Raw genomic sequence first — 5292 nt, forward strand, 5'->3', positions numbered from 1 at the left:
AGGGTTTGCAGAGGTTGATTTCATTCTTGACCACTCAGTGCTAACTCAGGGACAGTCTGAGCTGTTGTGACCTCGAGGTGAAACAGCCCAGATCTTGTTACTGATTCCTTCAGGAAACCTCCACTGTCTTCCCTCCCTCCTTTCTGTGACTAATTTCTGAAATCTCTGTAACGGAGAAGGCATTGGATGAAGTTTCCCACTCTGGGAGGGCTGTGGGTGCCAGACTGGGGCGGGGGTGGTGTGGTGTGATGATGGGTGAGGGGTAAGTCCTGTGCACTCACATGTCATCCCTCAAGAGCAGGAACGGAGGCCCCCGGATTGGGTGGCGGCAGCTGGTGGGGTGTTGGGATAATCTTGCTGATGACTGGGTAGATATGAACCTCTTGTGTTAGTGGATTCCAGAAAGCAACGTGCTCCTTGATGAAAAGGCCATGGTCATTGTCTTGTGGGATCGGCCTGGCCTGGCTTTGACAGTTCTCAGCTGCTCCATAAATCTCCCATCAGTTCCATCTGGCCAAAAAGATGTCATCACCATTTTCTCATAGCGACAAAGAGTAAAAGGTAAATAATGAAGCAGCTCTGCCACCCCTGTTCAAGCCAAGGAGGTTGAACTTAACTTTTTCAGTGGAAGGTGAAATCAGTGTCATGTTGGGTTGTCTATGCTGTAGGATAGTTTATATTCATATATTAGAGATTATTATAAGGAGGTTGATTATGGTTCAGGTATGATCGACAATTCTGGGCACCCAGATACTTAATACCCAGAACAAGGAGTCTGAAAGTTGGAAGGAACCTTAGCAGTCATCCAGTTCAGTTGTTTTCAAAGTTTTGTTTTAAAGCAATGGAACCTTTATTGAAAATGATCATTTTATGAAGAATCGCAATTCATAAAATAGAAGGACTGAGTGCAGGGGAGTCCTCCTGTCTTCATGGTGGCTTCTGTTTGGAAACCGCTGTGTTGAAATTCTCTGTCTAGTTCCTAAATGCCCCAGCAATTGGTTGTTAGTGTCTTGCCTCTTGCCGGCATAACTCCAGTGAGAGGGCCTCGCTACCTTGGCAAGCTGCCTCTACAGTGCAAAGATCGGGCCAATGATCAGAAAGATTACTTTAACGCCAGTAAAGTCCTCCGACCTCCTCCTCTCCCAAATCTGTGCCCCCGCCCTCCGGTGGCCCATTTAGTCCCTGCCTTGGAGATGGTGAATATCTCAGGCTGCTGAGCCATTTTTGTGCTGAACAAAGATGGGTCCTTTTGTTGGATCATGTGGTTTATCTAAGAATCAGGAAAAGTTCATGTTGTCTGGAATTGAGTGGCCACTGTCGGGGATCACACATCTCCCTCGTCCATCAAGAGCTTGAGGACCCATCTGGCCCTGGGCGGGAGGGTTCCTGGAGTGGGAGGTGGCAGAGACCCTGTTCTTGCAGTTTCCCCTCCAGCCAGAGGCTCCTTGGTACACAGGGACAGCGCAGCCTTCAGTGTTCCCCTGTGTAGCACTCTTGAGGTATTCAGCTCACAAGCTATCTCAGTAATTTCCAGAATACACAAAAGCAAAAAACCAGAGGCATAGTTATCAGATGGGACACAAGGGGAGCTTGGGAACTTGACTGTGTGCTGCCTCTGGTTTTGCCTGAAGGCTGCAGAGCACAGTGTGTGTGTGTGTGTGTGTGTGTGTGTGTGTGTGTGTGTGTGTGGAGGTGGAGGTGGTTTGAAAGACAGGGGTTCTTATTGCACTCTGCGTGCTTTCTGCTGGCAGTCACCGGTAGCAGTGTCGTCCCATTTTGCTTCTTTTAAAAATTTTATTTATTCTTTTATTTTATTTATTCTTTTATTTTATTTTTATTGAGGTAGAGTTGATTTACAGTGTTGTTTCAGGTGTATGGCAAAACTCCTAATTTATCCCTCTCTCCTCCCCCTTCCCCTTTGGTAACCATAAGTTTGTTTTCTATGTCTGTGGGTCTATTTCTGTTTTGTAAATAAGTTCATTTGTATCACTTTTTAAAAAAGATTCCAGGGCTTCCCTGGTGGCGCAGTGGTTGAGAGTCCGCCTGCTGATGCAGGGGACACGGGTTCGTGCCCCGGTCCGGGAAGATCCCACATGCCGCGGAGCGGCTGGGCCCGTGAGCCATGGCCACTGAGCCTGCGCGTCCGGAGCCTGTGCTCCGCAATGGGAGAGGCGACAACAGTGAGAGGCCTGCGTACCACACACAAAAAACTCTAAATGGGCTCTGCTAGTAATTTTTTTAGCCTTAAAAAACCATTTTATTTAATATGAACTTCCCTCCCATTTCTTTCTTTTTTTAAAAAAATAAACTTATTTAATTATTTGTTTTTATTTTTGGCTATGTTGGGTCTTCGTTGCTGCGTGCGGGCTTTCTCTAGTTGTGGTGCGCGGGCTCCTCATTGCAGTGGCTTCTCTTGTTGCGGAGCCCAGGCTCCAGGCCTGCGGGCTTCAGTAGTTGTGGCACCTGGGCTCAGTAGCTGTGGCTCACAGGCTCTAGAGTGCAGGCTCAGTAGTTGTGGCACACGAGCTTAGTTGCTCTGCAGCATGTGGGGTCTTCCCGGGCAAGGGCTCGACCCTGTGTCCCCTTCATTGGCAGGCGGATTCTTAACCACTGCGCCACCAGGGAAGCCCCCCCCACCTCATTTATTTCAGCTAGTATCTTTTAAATAATATTTATTTATTTATTTATGGCTGCATAGAGTGTTAGTTGCGGCATGTGGGATCTCTCGTTGTGGTGCACAGGCTTCTCTCTAGTTGTGTTGCGTGGGCTCAGTAGTTGTGGCACGCAGGTTTAGTTGCCCCGTGGCATGTGGGATCTTAGTTCCCCAACCAGGGATCGAACCCATGTCCCCTGCATTGAAAGGCAGATTCTTAATCACTGGACCACCAGGGAAGTCCCTCTGCTAGTATCTTTAGTAGCAAAAACAAAAATAAAAGAGCCCTCTGGTTCTTCCGGTCCAGCTCCCAAGGAGGGCTGGCTGCCTTCCCAGCTTCCTCTCTGCCCGGCCTGTAGGCTCTGTTGTGCAATAATAGCCGCTCATGTTCCTGCCCCCTTGACAGATGGCACGATTCTCTTGGGAGTAAAAGGATTATTTCTACTAAACTCCATTATGAAGGAGAGAGTTCTGCGTTCAGGTGAATGACCAGAGACCAGGGAGAGGCGAGGTGGAGTGGGGGAGGGATACTTTGGCCTCTACCATCTTTCGAGCCAGTGTCCTGGCCATGTACATTTGTCTCATCTGGTTGCTCCCTTTAACCAGGGATTCTTTTTTTTTTTTTTTTGCGGTACGCGGACCTGTCACTGTTGTGGCCTCCCCCGTTGCGGAGCACAGGCTCCGGACGCGCAGGCTCAGTGGCCATGGCTCACGGGCCCAGCCGCTCCGCGGCATGTGGGATCCTCCCGGACTGGGGCACGGACCCGCGTCCCCTGCATCGGCAGGCGGACTCTCAACCACTGCGCCACCAGGGAAGCCCCACCCTGGCCTTTTTGGCACTCTGCCCTGAGACCATGATGGAAGGAGGTTGGGCTGGCCTCCTGGAGGATGACAGGCCATGTGAGGGAGAGCTGAAGCCCCTAGCCAGCTGCCAGCACCAATGCCAGACATGTGAGTGAGGGCATCTTGAATTTCCTGGCTCAGGTGACTCTCTAGTTTGGGTCTCTCAACCTCAGCGCTATTGATATTTGGTTCCTGCGTACCATAGGATGTTTTGCATTGTCTCTGGCCTCTACCTGCTAGATGAAAGTAGCACCCACCAACAATGTCTCCAGACATTCCTAAGTGTCCCCTGGGTGGAAAGATCACCCCTAGTTGAGAACTGCTGCTCTAGCTGAATGCAGCTGCATAAGTGAGTTCAGGGGGAACGAGCAAAGGAACCACCCAGCCAACCTACAAAGTCATGAAAAGTAATAAATTGTTGTTGCTTTAAGCCGTTATGTTTTGGATGGTCTGTGTTGCAGGGATAACTGAGCTACTTCTCCTCTAGGAGTTTCTCCCAGAGCTCTTTCTCTTTGTAAGCCTTAGCATCACATGCTAAGGATACTAATTCTTTTTGTTGAAGTGTTTGCTCTTTTTTCATTCCTTATATTTATCATTTGACCTTCCCGTAAAATGGTTGGACAGACATTTTATTTATTTATTTATTTTTAACATCTCTATTGGAGTATAATTGCTTTACAATGTTGTGCTAGTTTCTGCTTTATAACAAAGTGAATCAGCTATACGTATCCATATATCCCCATATTCCCTCCCTCTTGCATCTCCCTCCCACCGTCCCTATCCCACCCCTCTAGGTGGTCACAAAGCCCGGAGCTGATCTCCCTGTGCTATGCGGCTGCTTCCCACTAGCTATCTATTTTACATTTGGTAGTGTATATATGTCCATGCCACTCTCTCACTTCGTCCCAGCTTACCCTTCCCACTCCCCATGGACAGACATTTTAAAATCTATCCCTAGCAGAGAAAAATGAGGAGCAAGACATTAAATAATTGCTCAAGGTCACATGGCTCCTTAGAAAAGCCAGCATCTCCGAGAGTCCTAGCCCAGTGTAACCCAGACCGTGAGATCGGGCTCCCTGATAGGAACCTTGCAATAAATACCATCTTGGGCAAGTCACTTAACATCTGATGCTCCGTTTCTTCATCTATAAAATGGGGAAAGTAATATCACTTACTTCATGGGTTTTTTAATTTTTTAAACAATTGTTTTTAACCTCATGGGGTGTTTATGAGGTTTTAATGAGATAGAGCCCAGGTTGGTAAACTTTTTCTCTAAAGGGCCAGATAGTAAATATTTTTGGTTTTCTAGACCATAAGGTTTCTGTTACAACTGCTCAGCTGCTGTTGTAGGTGAAAGCAGCCATAGACAGTACATATTCGAATGGGTGTGGCTGAGTTCCATTAAGACTTTCTTCCCAAAACCTGTTTGTGGGCCAGATTTGACCCACAGACCATAGTGTGTCAACGGCTGTGATGGAGCGTGGAAAGGTCTTGGTCTTTGTTCAATATAAGGGGAGCACTCAGTAAACAGTAGCTATTATTGTTATTATTATACTATTATTATTACTTTATTCCTTCAGCAGTCCTGTTCTGCTTTTTATTTTTGTACTTTTTCTTCCAGCATTGTTATTTGTTTCCATCTATTGGGAAGTAAGGAAAAATTCAGTTCCGTTCTAGCCAGCTGTGGTAACCAGTTCCCAAGATGGCCCTCAATGATCCTTGCTTCCTGGTATTCTGGAAGGATAAGAGGCCAAGTGGGGAAGAACTGAGGCCCCCAGTCCCTCTCACAATGAGTA

The sequence above is a fragment of the Grampus griseus genome, assembly GCF_964374135.1.
Source record: "Grampus griseus genome assembly, chromosome: 3".
NCBI lineage: Eukaryota > Metazoa > Chordata > Mammalia > Artiodactyla > Delphinidae > Grampus > Grampus griseus.